Source organism: Trachypithecus francoisi, unplaced genomic scaffold (assembly GCF_009764315.1).
Source record: "Trachypithecus francoisi isolate TF-2019V2 unplaced genomic scaffold, Tfra_2.0 Lachesis_group2, whole genome shotgun sequence".
NCBI lineage: Eukaryota > Metazoa > Chordata > Mammalia > Primates > Cercopithecidae > Trachypithecus > Trachypithecus francoisi.
The window spans coordinates 17,775,203-17,795,355 of NW_022681465.1; the positions used below are offsets into that span (position 1 = coordinate 17,775,203).

At 37.0% G+C, this 20,153-nt stretch overlaps 1 long non-coding RNA gene across 3 annotated transcripts in view; it reads left to right on the top strand.

Annotated features, from left to right (window-relative positions):
* Nucleotides 1-428: 428 nt before the first annotated feature.
* The window catches only part of LOC117064783, a 60,691-nt gene continuing 40,966 nt past the window's right edge, over nt 429-20,153 (top strand). Inside the window, exon 1 of one of the 3 annotated variants that reach the window (XR_004429675.1) lies at nt 429-800. This is a non-coding gene — a long non-coding RNA (uncharacterized LOC117064783). The remainder of the gene's footprint in view (nt 801-20,153) is intronic. The other 2 variants (XR_004429677.1, XR_004429676.1) reach the window with 2 other exon arrangements.

The following is a 20,153-nucleotide window of genomic DNA, read 5'->3' on the forward strand; positions in this document are numbered from 1 at the left end:
GCTTTGGAACATACAGTTCACTCTTAGAATTTTTCACTTTTCCCTCCTCTATGCTGTTTAATTAAGCTCTCTCTCTTCTTTCATATTTCAGCTCAAATCTCATCCTTGTGGAGGATATCTTCAGTGCTACCAGATATCTCCCTCTATTACATGTCCTGATAACACTTTATTATTTCCTTCTGTAGCAAGAGTTTGTATGATGTGCTTATTCTTGTGAATATTTGTTTCATGGCCATTTCTTTTTATTGGATCACTACTCTGTGTATCTCACTGTTATTAGTGAAAACTCCTTGGTAGATATGACTTGCTACTGACCAATAGAATATGACAAAGATGATGAGATGCCACTTCTGTGATTCCATTCCTGCAATTCCATGATTGTGTTACATCATTCTCACTTAGCAACCGAGACAGGGGGAGAAAGGGAAAAAGAGGGAGGGGGAGAGAGAGAGAGAGAGAGAGAGAGAGAGAGAGGATTTGTCTTTCTGGCTTTTGTGAAGTAAGCAACCATGTTGAGACAGTCCATCTGACAAGGTACTGCAGGTGGCTTCTAGAAGCTGTGAGCAGGCTCCAGCTGATGGCCCGAAAAAAAATGTTGGGGTCTTCAGTCATACATCCTTAAGGAAATGAATACATCCTTAATACATTTTCTTAAGTCATACATCCTTAAGAAAATGAATTCTGGCACAAACATGAGAGAGCTTTGAAGCAGATTCTGACCCAATTGAGTTTCCAGATGAAAATGGAGTCTAGACAAAACCTTTATCTCAGCCTTGTGAGGTTCTGCACAGAGGACCCAGGTAAGCCATGCCTAGACTCCTGATTTCTCCAAAATTGTGAGATAGAAGCCAATCCACTAGCTTCTGTTACAACACTGTAACCATGAGTTGTGGTCAATGGCATGGGCACTGAAGTGTTACATATACCACCTTTGGGCTTTTCTCATGAAAACTTTCTGCAAGACCCTCCCCAATGTTTTCCCCAGGTTATTAGCCTGATTTTGAGCAGGATTCAGGTACAGTAGACTGTAGGGACTCTGGGCTGTTAATCATTGCATGGGCAGTTGCCTACGGAATGTCTGAAATTATTTATTTATTATAATGTATCACTATGAATTTGGTGATTTCTTATTAAATTAGCTGATATTATTTAGTTTAGCCAAAACCCTGTATTCTTGAGATATAGAAATAATATGTGACAGCAGGATCAGGGCTTAATACCTTAACAATGAAAGCTGGAAAAATATCAGAAGGTAGGATGACAAAACAACAGGATTATCTTTAAAAATCTCCCTAATGTCTAAAGGAATGAGACTTAGACTGTTCTTATTCTATTACTAGGTCACTTAGTAATAATTCATACAAAAATTGCTGTTTTTCACACCTTTGAAACATTTTTCCTTGGAAATAACTTCAGGTCATGAAGATAAATTTGCCTGACCTTCAGAGTGTCCTTCTTGGGAATGTTTCTCTTCTTTGCTGGTTCTACTATATTTTTACAAATAACGAGAAACATCAGTAATAGACCATTGCATTTCACATTCACTCTCAAACCACTAAGCAGAACAAGTGGTTCCTTTTGTAGCCTCATCAGTGCTTTCTATAACATAATCTCCCATCCTTGTATATAGCAAAGACAGTCTCTTTTTTTCAGCCGTTTGCTTTCTAATTGCATTGAGTTCTTCGGCCAATTTAGCAATCACTGCACTAATAGAATATTTCCATGCAACCCAAAACAATGTCATAAACTGCAAAAGACAAAGTAAAACTACAATGACAAAGGAGTTGATGATTTTTTTTTTAATTGTAGGAGATGTACTTTACGTCAAATTAGTAGAATACTAATGTGATGGTTGGTCTGCAACTGATTAGACTTGCTGTGAATTCTTTTACCCTGTCATCCAGTTCATAGTTCTTATGCTCTCTATCTCAAATTTAGTCATCTTAAAATACACTAAGCTTTCTTTTTTTTTTGAGATGGAATCTCACTGTGTCACCCAGGCTGGAGTGCAATGGTGTGATATTGGCCCACTGCAACCTCTCACTCCCAGGTTAAAGCAATTCTCCTGCCTCAGCCTCCTGAGTAGCTGGGATTATAGGCGCATGCCACCATGCCCGGCTAATTTTTGTATTTTTAGTAGAAACGGGGTTTCACCATGTTGGTCAGGCTGGTCTTGAACTCCTGACCTTGTGATCCATCTGCCTCAGCCTCCCAAAGTGCTGGAATTACAGGCATGAGCCACTGCGCCTGGCAAAATCCATTAAGCTTTTGCATAGTAAAACTCATGGCACTCATGTCCATGGGGGTACATTTTCCCCTCACATCCACCATTATATCATCTCAAGGGATAACATTTCCTGCAAGCCAACTTTCTTGCAAGTCAATATGTATTGTTGACGTAATCTGAATTAGTGCTTATATATTTTGATGGGCCAATTCTGTTTCCTTAATGATAAAAAGTTTGTTGTTATACAGTTTGATGATTTAACACTCTATTGACATTAAGTAATTTTAATAATATGGAGATATCTTTCCAATGTTATAATGATGGATTATTCTTACAACAAAAATACATGGCTAATTTGTTTTTTTAAATAAAGACCAATAAAAGAAAGTCTAAAATAAACAAGAAGTCTATTATGAAATGATGAAGAGATTTATTAGCTTTCATTATGGTCCCAAAATGTGGTCTAATTAATAGCACTAAACTGAGTCAATGCTAAAGGCATGGGGCTAAAATAGAATAAACAAACAAACAAATAAATAAATGATTATGCTGTTTCTTGGATCAATTATGCCATATATATATATGTGTGTGTGTGTGTGTGTATATATATATATATATATATATACACACACACACACACACATATATATATATTTCAAATCCATTTGGACTCTGTCCCCAAAATTATTTTATATTGAATGAAATGTAAACTCATTCTTTAAAATTTAAGACATTTCCACTGACCCCGCAGAAATACACACACATATACACAAATAGTGACTATTATGAACACCTCTGTGCACACAAACTAGAAAATGTAGAAGAAATGGATAAATTCCTGGACACATGCAACCTCTGAAGACTGAGCCAGGAAGAAATTGAATCCCTGAACTCAGCAATGAGTTCTGAAATTGAATGAGTAATAAAAAGCCCACCAGCCAGAAAAATCCCAAGACCAGATGGATTTACAGCCAAATTCTACCAGAGGTATAAAGAGAGCTGGTACCAATCCTGCTGAAACTCTTCCAAAAAAACTGAGGAAGAAGGACTTCTCATCGCCTCATTCTATGAGGCTAGCGTCATCCTGATAACAAAACCTGGCAGAGACACAACAAAAAAAGAAAACTTCAAGCCAATATTTTTAATGAACATAGATAAAAAATCCTCAACAAAATGCAAGCAAACTGAATCCAGCAGCACATAAAAAAGCTAATCAACTACAATCAAGTAGGCTTTATCCCCAGAATATGAGGTTGGATCAACATATGCAAATCAATAAATGTGATTCATTATATCAACAGAGCTAAGGACAAAAACTACAATTACTCAATAGATGCAGAAAGGCTTTCAATAAAATTCAATATTCCTTCATGTTGGAAACCCTTCACAAACTATGCACTGAAAGAACATATTTCAAAATAATAAGAGTCATCTATGACAGACCCACAGCCAACATTATACTGAAAGGAGAAAAACTGGAAGCATTCCCCTTGAAAACTGGCACAAGACAAGGTTGCCCTCTCTCTTCACTCCTATTCAACATGATATTGAAAATCTTAGCCAGAGAAATCAGGCAAGAGAAAGAAAGAATGGGCATCCAAATAAAAGAAGTCAGAGTATCCCTGTTTGCAGACAACATGATTCTATATCTAGAAAACTCCATAGTCTTTGCCCAAAAGCTTTTTGGGCTGATAAACAACTTCAGTAAATTTCAGAATACAAAATCTACATAAAAAATCTATAACATTTCTGTACCTCAACAACATCCAAATAGGCAAATCAGGAACACAATATAATTCATAATTGCCACAGAAAGAATAAAATACCTAGGAATACAGCTGACAAGGGAGGTGAAAGATCTCTACAACAAGCATTACAAAACACTGCTGAAAGAAATCAGAGATGACACAAACAAGTAGAAAAACATTCCATGCTCATGGATAGGAAGAATCAATATTGTGAAAATGGCCATACTGCCCAAAGCAAATTACAGATTCAATGCTATTCCTATTAAACTACCAATGACATTGTATTAGTCTGTTCTCACACTGCTAGGAAGAAATACCCAAGACTGGGTACTTTTTAAAGGAAAGAGATTTAATTGACTCACAGTTCCACATTGCTGGGGAGGCCCCACGAAACTTACGATCATGGTGGAAGTCAAAGGAGAAGCAGGCACGTTCTTCACAAGGTGGCAGAATGGAAAAATGCTGAGTGAAGGGGGATGAGCCCCTTATAAAGCCATCAGATCTCATGAGAACCTCATTCACTGGTCCCACCCTTGATATGTGGGGATTATGGGAATTACAATTTAAGATGAGATTTGCGTGGGGAGACAAAGACTAACCATATCGAACGTTCTTCACAGAATTAGAAAAAAATTATTTTAAAATTCATATGGAACCAAAAAAGAGTTGAATAGCCGAGGCAATTCTAAGCAAAAAGAATAAAGCCAAAAGCATCATTTTATTCTACTTCCAATCCTACTGTAGGGATATAGTAACCAAAACATCAAGGTATTGGTACAGAAACAGACACATAGACCAGTGGAACAGAATACAGAACCAGAAATGAAGCCACACACTTACAACCAGCTGAATTTGGACAAAGCTGACACAAACAAGTAATGAAAAAAGGACTCCTCATTCAATAAATGGTGCTGGTATAACTTGCTAGTCATATGCAGAAGACTGAAGACTTGGATTAAAGACTTAAATGTAAAACCTAAAACTATAAAAACTCTGAAAGATAACCTAGGAAATATCATTATGGACACAGGACTTGGCAAAGATTTCATGATGAAGACACCAAAAGCAAACAATAAAACCAAAAATTGAAAAATGGGATCTAATTAAACGAAACAGATTATCAACAGAATAAGCAGACAAACTACAGAATGAGAGAAAATATGTGTAAGCTATGCATCTGACAATGGCCCAATATCCAGAACCTATAAGAAACTGAAACAATTTTACAGGCGAGAAAGATACAGTCCCATTAAAAAGTGGGCAAAAGGCTGGGCCGGGCTCGGTGGCTCAAGCCTGTAATCCCAGCACTTTGGGAGGCTGAGGTGGGCGGATCACAAGGTCAGGAGTTTGAGACCAGCCTGGCCAATATGGTGAAACCCCATCTCTACTAAAAATACAAAAATTAGCCAGTCATGGTGGCCGGTGCCTGTAGTCCCAGCTATTCGGGAGGCTGAGGCGGGAGAATCGCTTGAACCCAGGAGGCAGAGGTTTCAGTGAGCCAAGATCATGCCATCGTACTCCAGCCTGGGAGACAGAGCAAGATTCCATCTCAAAAAAGAAAAAAAAAAAAAAGTGGGCAAAGGACACGAGCAGACACTTCTCAAAAGAATACATTCATGCAGCCAACAAACATGAAAAAATGCTCAACATCATTGATCATTAGAGAAATGCAAATCAAAAGCACAATGAGATACCATCTCATACCAGTCAGAATGGCTATTACTAAAAAGTCAACAAATAACCCATGCTGGTGAGGCTGTGGAGAAAAGGGAATGCTTCTACACTGCTGGTGGTAATGTAAGTTTGTTCAGCTATTGTGGAAAGCAATGTGACAATTCCTCAAAGAACTTAAAACAGAATTACCATCAGACCCAGCAATCTCATTACTGGGTATATACCCACAGGAATAGAAACTGCTCTTCCATAAAGATACATGGATGTGTGTATTAATTGCAAAACTATTTACAATAGCAAAAACATGGAATCAACCTAAATGCCCATCAGTGACAGACTGGATAAAGAAAATGTTACATACATCATGAAATACTATGCAACTGTAAAAAGGATGAGATCACGTCCTTTGCAGCAGCATGGTTGGAGCCGGAGGCCATTATCCTAAGCAAGGTAACACAGAAAAATAAATACCACATGTTCGCATTTGTAAGTGGGAGCTAAACAACAAGGACACATGGGTACTAGAAGGGGAACAGCAGACACTGAGGCCCAATTGAAGGTGGAGGGTGGGAGGAGGGAGAGGATCACAAAAAATACCTATCAGGTACTGTGCTTATTACCCAGGTGATGAAATTATCTCACACCAAACCCCCATGACACCCAGCTAACCTATATAACAGCTTTTAACATGTGCCCCTGAAAATAAAATAAAAGTTAAAATAAAATAAAAGGACTAACCAAAGAAAAGTTTGCTATTTTTTTTCTTCAGTTTTACCTCTTAGCTTTTTTGTTTTTCAGCTTTCCTAGTTTACCTCGTATTCTTTCTGATTTCTGCGTTAAGAAGAGATTAGAGCAAGGGATTTCAATGTTCTTTTCATTCCAGGAATTAGGCAAAGGATCTCAGAATTATCTGTAAATAGAAAAAGTTAGACAATGGTATATTTGACTTTCATTTAAAATTTGCAAACTGATAAAACAAAAAAAAAGTCACATATAAGAAAGAACTTATAGTGTGAATTCTTCGTATTGCTAACTGTGATTTTTAAAAGCAGCATTCTTTTTATGAGATTCAGGCTTTCAATGAAAACAAAACTTCTTTTGTTATTTAAATTACCTAGAGTAGGATATTTAATTATTATTTTTCAATGCATAAGACCTTTGGAAAGGTAAACACGATTAATTCTGGCAAAGAACAGCGAGAAAAAGACAAATTTAATCTGTAAGTAATAGACAATTTATTATGCTTCCCAGAGAATTGTTCTGTACATTAATATAAAAAAGCATAATTTAATTTGCATGCCTTGCTGAATTTCCAAGGCACTGATGCTGGATCATCAAAGGAACAAGAATATATGTATGCAAAGAATTAATCTGAGGCTCAGCCGTCCTAATATATACACACTGAAATAAAATTTTTTTGCTACCAACGGAGGTTTTCAGATCTGAGAACCTACTTCCTTTGAAATATCATTAAATTATTCCCATTTTTCATTAATTCCTTGCTTCATTCATTAAACTAAGATGTATTATATACCTACCATTCATCTGACACTGGGCTAGGTACAGAGATGCATTAATAAGCAAAAAGGTAAGGTTTCAAGCAAATAGTGTGGCAGAAGAGTATTAAGTGTGTCATTTCATATTGATGAAAGTGCTCAGAAGGAAAGGCCCACGACTCTGTGAGTTATGACAAAGGCATGGTTTAGGCTAGGGGGTTCCATGCAGGTATCTTGAGGAAGTGAAGCTTTAGGTTGGATCTGAAGGGCAAATTGAAATTAAGAGGGGAAATGAGGGGAGGAGCCAGTCAGAAGGAGCACTTAGGCAAGGGCACAGCACATGCAAGGCCCAGGGAGGAGAAAATATGTCACAAACAAGACACAAAGAAAGCAATTGTATGGTTGGAATGTCAAGACAAAATGGAGAGTCCTGTGGGTTGGAGGTGGAAATGTACTCAGGAACAGGACCAAGCGTTACAAACCATTTCAATGACTTCTGCCAAATGAATCCATTTTTCTTATTGCAAGTTAATATCAACATTGTATGTGAGTACGAATAATTAATATTGGAACAAAAGACAGCAAATATAATGGAAATTCGGAAAACAGGAAATTAAGTATAACATGAAATATCACAGGAAGTAAATGGAATATATTTTACCAACTAAGTTTCCAACATAATATTCCATGATGATTTTTCATCTAATAAAAATTTTGGTGATTTGGAAGAGCAGATAGGATCTCTGTATCAGAAATGCTTCTGGCTGTAAAAAACAGAACTCCTGATTAACAGTGCCTTAAACCATATGGACATTTACTGTTTACCTAACAAGAAATGTAGAAATAATTTTTTGAAATAACCAAGGATAAAGTCCCTGTTACATTTCTTTCCTACCAGGCCTAATGTCTCGACCTCTCATGGTTATGAGATGTTTGATATACCGCCACAGAAAAAGAAAAATAGAGAAAACCTGTGTTCAAAGCAGAAAGAAAGGAGAAGAGGGAGTGCAAATTATGATTTTCTACCTATAATTTTAATCAGGAGAGCAAAATACTTTCCCAACAAATCAACGGCAGTCCTTCACTTATGTCTCAATGGCCAGAAAACAACAATATTTCTACTACTCCTGCCTGGAAGGGAACTGTGAACATGAGAATTTGGCATGTCTCAGACCTTCAGTAGAAAGCAGAAAAGCAGAGGCGGTACTGCCTGTTTATTCAATCAGCAGTGCAAATGCCTGAAAAGACTGGGTTATGACAACACTTGCCCTGGAAACCAAGACAGGCAATGTTTATTTTGGACAAAATTATGCACCAGGCTTCTGTTTCTCCATTTGGGGTTTTGTGAATATTCTACAATAATTTCTTGGTTTTCTGTTTTGATTTTTATGATCGCAGAGAAAAACTTGCTATTGGATCATACAATCATGTTGGGTCACATGGGTGACTGGACTAAAACCTACCCTATATTTGCTCGATGTTTAGATCACATTGACATCAATAGTACATCTTTGATGGTGATCGGCTAATGAAAAGATAGTAGAACATGATAAAGAAAGTACACCATTTTTGCCGGGCATGGTGGCTCATGCCTGTAATCTCAGCACTTTGGGAGGCTGAGGTGGGTAGATCACGAGGTCAGGAGTTTGAGACCAGCCTGACCAACATGATGAAACCCTGTCTCTACTAAAAATACAAAAAATTTAGCCAGGCATGGTGGCGTGTGCCTGTAATCTCGGCTACTCAGGAGGCTGAGGCAGGAGAATTGCTTGAACCTGGGAGGCAGAGGTTGCAGTGAGCCAAGATAGTGCCACTGCACTCCAACCTGGGTGACAGAAGGAGACTCTGTCTCAAAAAAAAAAAAAAAAAAAAAAGAGAGAGAGAGAGAGAGAGAAAGTACACCATTCTTTCCCAGGAGTGAAGTCCAAATGATATCATGAAGCACTGTGCAAATAAAGGTTTCACGTGAGTTTGAGTAGAGAAAAGTGGTAAGTGAATTGAGTTACCAGATGGCACATAGTAGCATAGGCATGCTAAATGCTTTCAAAACCATGATGTGGCAGTCAGTATGATATTCAAATTTCAAACAGATTAAGATTCAGCATGTCAAGATGATTCATCATATTAAATTAAAAACATTAATTTTATTGGAGTAATAGTTTGGTTTATAATTTGCAAATTTGTTTCTTACAGCTAAGTCCTGTGAGCATAAGATGTTTATACCTATTTTAATATTTATAAGCATTGAAGAGTATAGTGAAAGTAATACAAGTTAACACTGAGTATATGAGTTAATATTTTTTTCTTCAGAAAGATTCTGTTCAAATTTTAGCAACATTGTATTAGAGGGTCCTTCAAGTTAGTCATGGAAGACCCTAAAATTACTCTTGCCTGCCCCCATGTCAAGAGTAATTAAAAACGTCTATTTCTGCCTTACTCTGTCTTTTGCTAGTCCACATTTTGAAAAGCAATGAATATACTCTTCCTGTCTGTCTTTTAAGCTTTGCCCAGGTATTTCATACTCCAACTCAAGAAACAGATCAAAAGACACTGAAGTTTCTGAGTAGTGTCTGCTGGAGTCTTTTATTCAGTGTATACAATGAAGTGTTTACATTAGAGTTTTAAAGCTGGTAGTATTTATTAATAATTTGCTGAGGAAAAGTATTGGTGTTTATGCAGGAAGAGTTGTAAAGAAAACTTGATGAATCTCTAATAGAAATCTAATGGATTTGTTCAAACAGAACTTTGCCTTTTCCTCATAGTAGGCAATAACCCATTTTCATGGAACAGCACAGTCAAGAGAAGTCTTAGAGACCATCATGTTGTCTCCAGGAAACAGACTTTTAGAGGTTAAGTGCCCTGTGAAGGACATTTCATAAGCTTATAGAAATATAAGGATTGGGACCTGGATATCCAGAAGATTATGGGTCTTTTTCCTAGTATCATATGCCTAAAAAAAGGAACTATCTCTTTGGGGTGGAAGTGGGGAGTGAAAACATTTGTATTAAAAACTGGTTCACTGAGCAGTGGCCTATGCCTCTCTTGCACACGTTCTCATTGCCGTATTATTGAATAAGTCAACACCATACTCACAAATTGTGATAAAGGCTATCAATAGATCAATCTGAAGTGTGCATTTAGGAAGAGTGATCCTCTAGTAAGCGCCCATCCTTTGTCATAAAAAAAACAGTACTAACGATCATAACTGCTTAAAGCCTCTTACGAAAATCTCTAAAGTTGATTCCACAATAAAATATTTACCAGAAAATATTCAATGATTTTAAAAAAAGGCAGTCAGTACACACAGGACATTGGTCAATGTTTAGTCTTTAAACGAATGAGGGCTTCAATTACAAATAATTATGTTAGATAAAATAAGGCTCTGAGCAGTTTGAATGTTTCATATGGAATCATACCTCTGCACAAAGATAAAAAAATGGAGGCATGATTAAAGAATCCAATTAAAGACTTTGGGGAAAATTTGATGCTTATTTTGAGCAAATCTTTCTTTAGAGAGATCTTTCTAGTTAGCTGGTATATCTTGACAGTCATTTGTGGTGGTTGCTTTTGTTTAAGTTGGGAGGCATATTTATGCTCAGCAGTCACCACAACGTGCCAAATTTTGAAATATATTGGGCATGATTTAAATAAATACCACCCCCAAAATTTCCACAATTGTAAGTTAGAAGATTCAGCTCTAAAACTCCAGATTTGCTAAATGACTCCTTAACACTGAGTGCAGCAGCAGCTGAGCAGTGTTCCTCTCTCTGGTGCAATCTGTATGTGTACCTGGCGGCCATATTTTCTTTTATCAGATACTGTTGCTAGGGCAACCACCTCCTTTGTAAGGGCTCAGGGTAGCTGCTTCTTTTTGGAAGGGGCCTCTGGGCTGGTTGCCAGGTTTTCAATACTCAAATTCAGGATTCCACTGTAGCTTACTTAACCCTTTCACTGGCCTGAGAGTAAATGGAGTGCAAAAGCTTTTTTAATTTTATTTTTAAAAATTTTAGTTTAAGTTCCGGGATACATATGCAGAATGTGCAGGTTTGTTACATAGGTATACATGTGCCATGGTGGTTTGCTGCACTTATCAACCCGTCATCTAGATTTTAAGCCCTGGATGCATTAGGTATTTGTCCTAATGCTCTCATTCCCTTTGCTCCACACCCCCAATAGGCCCTGGTGTGTGTTGTTCCCCTCCCTGTGTCCATATGTTCTTTGTTCAACTCCCACTTATGAGTGAGAACATTAAGTGTTCGGTTTTCTGTTCCTGTATTAGTTTTCTGAGAACGATGGCTTCCAGCTTCATCTATGTCCCCGCAAAGGACATGATCTCATTCTTCAAAACACTGCTCAAGGAAATAAGAGAGGACACAAACAAATGAAAAAACATTCCATGCTCATGGATAGGAAGAAGCAATATCATGAAAATAGCCACACTGCCCAAAGTAATTTATAGATTCAGTGCTGTTCCCATCAAACTACATGGACTTTCTTCACAGAGTTAGAAAAAAACTACTTTAAATTTCACATGGAACCAAAAAAGAGCCTGTATAGCCAAGAGAATCCTAAGCAAAAAGAACAAAGCTGGAGGCATCACACTACTTGACTTCAAACTATACTACAAGGCCACAGAAACCAAAAAAGCTTTTATCCCCAAAGGGAAGCAGAAGCTATCAGGTGACAAATCTAGAAATACTCTTTTACCAGGACACATACTGTGTTGAGAAGGAACATAAAGGAGATTTTTGTTTTTAATAATTAGAAGAAAATCATTGTTGATGTTTTTCAGGACAATTCACAAGGTTTATGATTTAAGTCCAACTTTTACTTCTCTGATTCTAACCCCATATAAGGCAAAAATCAGTTCACATTAATGAAAGGATTTTTAGTATATCCTTACTCTTCCCTACTGAGACTCAAAATGTGGCATTATTTACAGAAGAAAAAAGCTTCCTAATCCAATCTTATTATAATCATTTCAGCAAACCATATTTCTTGAGTTCCTTCTATCCTTACTTCCTTTATTGCTAGTCTCATTAGACTTCAAGATTGAGAAGCAGCCTCACAGGTGTGTCTACCTTCTGACTCTTTCCAAATCTATTTATGAAACTGTTCTTTATCTTTGAACTCTAATTATTAGAAATTTTTTATATTTTGATGCAGTCTGAGTGAAACATCCATTTCTTTGTTCTACTTCTGTCCTTTGAAGTCATGTAGAAGATATCTCAACCTTTATCCATATTACAGCTCTTTAGTAAAATTAAAAACAGCTGTTATGCCTCCCAAGTATGGCAGCCATGGAGTTTTGACTTCAAAAGACCTACTGGGGGAGCGTACTTGATTGACAGCCTCCAATGGCTGCACCTTTGGATGCTTAGGGGAATGGAAGCCAGGCTATTCTTCCTTTGGGCTGCTTCCACCCCATGACTGAACACAGCTGCAATTCTAGAACAAAGCCATTCCTGTCCTATGGGAGATTCATCTAACAGCTAACTTTAGCTTGCCAACTTTCCATGGGTCTGGCCAAGACGTTTTTGTTTAGAACCTTGCTATGGTTTGAAGCTCTTCGTATACAATCCTTCAATTCTTCTTTCCATAGGTGTCAGAGCTGTGCCAGAGCATTAAGACTCTTCCTATCTGTTACTCTTCTCTCTCCCTTTATCCTTGCATACATCACAGATATTTTTCTAATGAATCTCTTGTGCATCCAGTCCTATCTGGCTATCTGCTTCTTGGGGGACTCTCACAGACACACCAAGTGAGTTCTTTTTCAGGCTAATATGTTCAGATCATCAGTCCTAATATATATGTAGCGCTTTGCAGACCTTTGTCTCCAGATGCATTCCAGCCTCTCAATGTTCCTCTTAAGTAAGGCACCATGTAGGAAAAACATTTCCCAGGACTGTTTGAAGAACACAGAGCTGCATTCATTGTCAGTTCTTGTATTCTGACTACAATGTTTTCTTAATGCATTTTAGGATGACATTAACATTTTGGGCAGTTTTATCATTCTGTTGATTCATACTGAGCATGTAGGAAACCAAATGAAGAGGTTGGATTTAGTCAAATAAAATTCAGGAATACTTCAGCTGTCCTATTCAAGTGTTGTGGAATTTGAATCCACTAAGAGATTTCACATGCACAATTTGTAATAAAATTCCTCCTGTTCTGTCCTATACAGGCAATTAACCTAGGCATAGGTATTTACATCTGTTCTAAGTTTATTTTATTAGATAAATTCAGGAATTTCTACCACCCATTATATTAGCATTAGTATAAGCTATGCCTTGTACTTCCTGCCACTTTGGAATTTCATAAGTATGACAGCAATATTTATATTACAACTATTGACCAAAATGCATAGCCACCACGAAAGAGAAGTCACAAGATATGTTAAATCAATCGTAACCTTTGGGAAGGGTCGTTAATTCTACTACATATCTGCAAAATTGTATTGCCATTCATAGCATGTTTCTCCATCTTTTCTATAAGAAATTTTCCAGTGTATTACACAAGCATAAGTAGAACACACTTCAGAGCATTTTTAGTCTATAGATAAACTATAATAAAATACTATATGACTTGCTTTTAACCTATGTGGGTACTCAATGTTTTTTTTTTTTTTTTTTTTTTTTTTGAGACGGAGTCTCGCTCTGTCGCCCAGGCTGGAGTGCAGTGGCCGGATCTCAGCTCACTGCAAGCTCCGCCTCCCGGGTTCCCGCCATTCTCCTGCCTCAGCCTCCCGAGTAGCTGGGACTACAGGCGCCCGCCACCTCGCCCGGCTAGTTTTTTGTATTTTTTAGTAGAGACGGGGTTTCACCATGTTAGCCAGGATGGTCTCGATCTCCTGACCTCGTGATCCGCCCGTCTCGGCCTCCCAAAGTGCTGGGATTACAGGCTTGAGCCACCGCGCCCGGCCCTCAATGTTTATTAATTTCTTCCCTCCTTATGGCATACATTCATATTGAAGTTATTCTAAAAAGTAAAAGGGATGAGATAATTTCTAAATATGTCTCACTATTATTAGCAATGTTTACCTTATACTATTATGCATGTAAATGGTTAATAATATTTCAACTCGTTGTGTAAAAGCAATTTAGTTGTAAGATTTTTTCCTTAGTAAGACCCTTTTCAAAATGAGGTTTTTAGAAGGTAGTTTGTCAGAGAATCATGACCAACCTCTTGCCTCCCCATCCCCATAGAAAACAAAACCAAAAACCTCACTGAGAAGTGAAAAAGAATTCTAAGTGTAAAGAAAATTTCAGTTAACATGATTGAAGCTCACTTAGGTAGAATTTCTAAAACCTTTTGGTGTCTCTCATCAATGTTGAAGGAATTTGGAGAGTTGTAATACAAGATTATGTAATACTTAGCAATATTGTGTTTCCCATGGATAGTCATACAGAATGTTGACTTAGGTTTTCCTGTTCTCCCTTCTTTACTTTTCAATAACACAAATCATTTGTGCATATTGGTCAAATACAAGTTTCCAAGCAAAATATTTAAAAAGAGAATTAAATGAACAGAAATACGTTTATTCTAAAACTACCAGGAAAGAGTACATGTTTGGAAAAAAATGTAGTGTTTCCATTCCTTCAAGAGTTATATGTGTGTGTGTGTATATCTATATCTCTATATATCTCTCTATATGTATTAAAGTTGGTGCAAAAGTAATTGTGGCTTTTGCTATTACTTTAAAATGTTATTTGGAATTGTGAGGGACATGAAAGAATTTTTTGTGATAATGGAAATACTTATACCTTGTAGGATTGTAGTGGTGATTGCACGGATGTCTACATTTGTCAAAGTGCACACACACAGACACACACTTATCTATATATATGCAAAAAATTTGTATAAGGCAAAATTGTAATAATTTAAATGGTATTTAAAATTTTACCAAATATTTAGAATATGTAAGATAAATTGTTAAAATGGGACCTACCATTACTGACAGTCTCTTTTTATAAAATTTATAATATAAACTCACATCTGTAAAGATATCTACTGCTTGATTCTTTTAAGCATTTTAATCAAGCAGAGAATGAAGATGACACACATAGGTACAGACAATTTTAGAGATAGAAGGGATCATCTAGGGAACAGAATATTTATTTGAATTGTCCATTCAATTTAGGTATCCTCTACGAAATACCTTAGAAGATTGACTTTGGGGTGGAAGAAACTTTTTTTTTTTTTTTTTTTTTTTTTTTAAAGATAGAGTTTTGCTCTTGTTGCCCAGGCTGGAGTGCAGAGATGTGATCTCGGCTCACTGCAACCTCTGCCTCCCGGGTTCAAGTGATTCTTCTGCCTCAGCCTCCCAAATAGCAGGGATTACAAAAGCCTGCCACCATGCTCGGCTCACTTTTGTATTTTTAGTAGAGACGGGGTTTTGCCAAGTTGACCAGGCTGGTCTTGAACTCCTGACCTCAAATGATCTGTCTGCCTCGGCCTCCCAAAGTGCTGGGATTACAGGTGTGAGCCACTGTGCCTGGCCAATAAGCATTTTTTTGAAATTAAATTTATTGGGTTATTGTTTACAACCAATAAAATATCCCATTCTAAGAATATAGATTGGTGCATTTTGACAAGTGTAGACACCCCTATAACCATGATTATAATCAAGATATATATTTCCATCATCACAGAAAATTCCTTTGTGTCATCCACAGCTCCAGGTAACTGCTGATTACTTTCTGTCACAATATATTAGTTTTCCTTTTCTGTGATTGTATATAAATGTAATCATAATGTAAATGCTCTTATGTTCTGGCTTCTAATCAGCACATTGTTGGGATTCATCCATGTTTTGTGTGAATGAATATTCTGTTACTTTTTTTTTCTTTAAGTTTCAGCATACATGTGCAGGTTTGTTATGTAGGTAAACATGTGCCATGGTAGTTTGCTGCACAGATCAACCCATCACCTATGTATTAAGACCAGCATCTATTAGCTATTCTTCCTGATGCTCTCCCTCTTCCTACCCCTGAGAGGTCCCAGTGTGTGTTGTTGCCCACCATGTCCTCATGTGTTCTCATTGATCAGCTCCCACTTATAAGTGAGAACATGCAGTGTTTGATTTTCTGTTCCTCTGTTAGTTTGTTGAGGGTAACAGTATCCAGATCCATTCATGTTCCTGCAAAGAACATAATCTTGTTCCTTTTTATGATTGCATAGTATTCCATGGTGTATATGTACCACATTTTCTTTATCTAGTCTATCACAGATGGGCATTTGGGTTGATTTTATGTCTTTGCTATTGTGAATAGTTCTGTAATGAACGTATGTGTGCAAATATCTTTATAATAGAATAATTTATATTTATTTGGGTATATACTCAGTAACAGAATTGTCAGGTCAAATGGTGTTTCTGCCTTTAGATCTTTGAGGAATTGCTACACTGTCTTCCACAGTGGTTGAACTAATGTTCTTTCTGACAGGCAGTATAAAAATGTTCTTTTCTATCTACAACCTTGCCAGTATCTGTTCTTTCTGGACTTTTTAATAATCACCATTCTGACAGGTATGAGATGGTATCTCATTGTGGTTTTGATTTGCATTTCTCTAATGATCAGAGATGTTGAGCTCTTCTTTGTATATTTGTTGGCACATGAATGTCTTCTTTTGAGAAGTGTCTGTTCATGTTCTTTGCCTACTTTTTAATGTTTTTTCTTTTCTTGTAAATTTAAGTTCCTTGTAGACTCTGAATATTAGACCTTTGTCAGATAGATAGATTGCAAAAATTTTCTCCCATTCTGTAGGTTGTCTTTTCAAACTGATGATAGTTTGTTTTGCTGTGCAGACGTTCTTTAATTAGATCACATTTGCCAATTTTCGTTTTTGTTACAATTGCTTTTGGCATTTTTGTCATGAAATCTTTGCCCGTGCCTATGTCCTGAATAGCATTGCCTAGATTTTCTTCTAGGGTTTTTATAGTTTTGGGTTTTACATTTAAGTCTTTAATTTATCTTGAGTGAATTTTTGTATATAAGATGTAAGGGAGGGGTCCAGTTTCAATTTTCTGCATATGGCTAGGCAGTTATCCCAGCACCCACTTATTAAATATGGAATCCTGTCTCCATTGTTTGTTTTTGTCAGGTTTCTTGAAGATCAGATGCTTGAAGGTATGTGGTCTTATTTCTGAGTTCTCCGTTCTGTTCCATTGATCTATGTGTCTGTTTTTGTACCAGTATCATACTGTTTTGGTTACTGTAGCTTTGTAGTATAGCTTAAAGTCAGGTAGTATGATGCCTCCAGCTTTGTTCTTTTTGTTTAGGATTGTCTTTGCTATTCAGGCTCTTTTTTGGTTTCATATAAACTTTAAAATAGTTTCTTCTAATTCTGTGAAAAATGTCAATGTTAGTTTAATGGGAATAGCATTGAATCTATACATTACTTTGGGCAGTATGGCTATTTTCATGATATTGATTCTTCCTATCCATGAACATGGAATGTTTTTCAATTTGTTTGTGTCCTCTCTGATTTCCTTGAGCAGTGGTTTGCAGTTCTCTTTAAAAAGGTTCTTTGCTTACCTTGTTAGCTGTGTTCCTCAGTATTTTATTCTCTTTGTGGCAATTGTGAATGGGAGTTCATTCATGATTTGACTCTTGGCTTGTCTGTTGTTGCTGTTATAGGAATGCTAGCAATTTTTGCACATTGATTTTGTATCTTGAGACTTTGCTGAATTTTCTTATCAGCTTAAGAAGCTTTTGGGCTGAGACAATGGGATATATAGGATCTAGATAGATAGGATCATGTCATCTGCAAACAAAGATAATTTGATTTCCTCTCTCTCTATTTGAATACCTTTATTTCTTTCTCTTGTCTGATTGCCCTGGCCAAAACTTCTAGTACTATGTTGAATAGACATGGCAAAAGAGGGCATCCTTGTCTTGTGCCAGTTTTCAAGGGGAATGCTTACATCGTTTTTCCATTCAGTTTGATATTGGCTGTGGGTTTGTCATATATGACTGTTATTATTTTGAGGTATGTTTCTTCAATACCTAGTTTATTGTCAGTTTTTAACATGAAGGAGCTTGAATTTTATCAAAGGCCTTTTCTGCATCTATTGAGATAATCATGTGGTTTTTGTCTTTAGTTCTGTCTATGTGATGAATTACATTTATTGATTTGTGTATGTTGAACCAACCTTGCATACCAGGGATGAAGCCAACTTGATCATGGTGGATAAGCTTTTTGATGTGATGCTGGATTCTGTTTGCCAGTATTTTATTGAGGACTTTTGCATTAAATGTTTATCAGGGATATTGACCTGAAGTTTTCTTTTTTGTTGCTGTATCTCTGCCAGGTTTTGGTATCAGGATGATGCTAGCTTTATAAAATGAGTTAGGGAGGAGACCCTCCTTTTCAATTGTTTGGAATAGTTTCAGTCAAAATGGTATTATCTCTTCTTTGTACCTCTGGTAGAATTCAGCTGTAAATCTGTCTGGTTCTGGGCTTGGTTGGTATGCTAGAAAAATCTCAAATTAACAACCAAACAACACAACTGAAAGAACTACAGAATCAAGAACAAACAAATCCCAGAAGCTACCAGAAGACAGGAAATAACCAAGATCAGAGCAGAACTGAAGGAAATAGAGACACAGGAAAACCCTTCAAAAAATCAACAAATCCAGGCATTGTTTTTTTGAAAAAATAAAACAGACCACCAGCTAGACTAACAAAGAAGAAAAGAGAGAAGACTCAAATAGACACAATAAGAAATGATAAGGGGGATATCAACTTTGACGCCACAGAAGCACAGACAACTATCAGAGAACACTATAAACACCTCTATGCACATAAACTAGAAAATCTAGAAGAAATGGATAAATTCCTGGACACATACATTCTCCGAGACTGAACCAGGAAGAAATAAAATCCCTGAGTAGACCAAAAATGAGTTCTGAATTTGAGGCACTAATAAATAGCAGCTCTTGCAAGGCAGGCCTGGTGGTGACAAATTCCCTCAGCATTTGCTTCTCTGAAAAGGGTATTATTTCTCCTTTCTTTATGAAGCTTAGTTTGGGGTCAGATATAAAACTCTGGGTTGGAAATTCTTAAGAATGTTGGATATTGACCCCCAGACTCTTCTTGTTTGTAGAGTTTCCTCTGAGAGGTCCACTTTAGTTTGATGGGTTTCCCTTTGTAGGTGACCTGGCCTTTCTCTCTGGCTACCCTAACATTTTTTTTTTTTTTCTTTTCAACCTCAGATTATGTGTCTTAGGGTTGATCTTCTCATGGAGTATCTTACTGGGGTTCTCTGGATTTCCTGAATTTGAATGTTGGCCTGTCTTGTCAGGTTGTGGAAGTTCTCTTGGATGATATCCTGAAGTATGTTTTCCAGCTTTGTTCAGGTCTCCCCACCTCTTTCAGGTACCACAATCAGATGTAGGTTTGATCTTTTTATATATAGTTCCATATTTCTCAGATATTTTATTTGTTCCTTTTAATTCCTTTTTTGCTGTTCTTGTCAGCCCGTTTTATTCAGAAAGATAGTCTTTGAGCTCTGAGATTCTTTCCTCCACTTGGTCTATTCCGCTATTGATACTTGTGATTGCATTGTGAATTTCTCATGTTGTGTTTTTCATCTCCATCAGGTCAGTTATGTGCCTCTCTAAACTGGCTATTCTGCTTATCAGTTCCTGTATTGTTTTATCATGATTCTTAGCTTCTTTGCATTGGGTTACAATATGCTCCTTTAGCTCAGTGCAGTTCGTTATTACCCACCTTCTGAGGCCTACTACTGTCAAGTCATGTATCTCAGCCTTAGCCCAATTCTGTGCCCTTGCTGGAGAGGTGTTGCAGTCATTTGGAGGAGAAGAGTCACTCTGGGTTTTTGAGTGTTCAGCATTTTAGTGTTGATTCTTTCTCATCTTTGTGGGCTTATCTACCTTCAACTTTTAGGGTTGCTGACCTTTTAATGGGGTTTTGGGGGACTTTTGTTGTTGTTTCTTCCTGTTTCTTTGTCTTTTAGCAGTCAGGCCATTCTTTGGTGTATGGGTA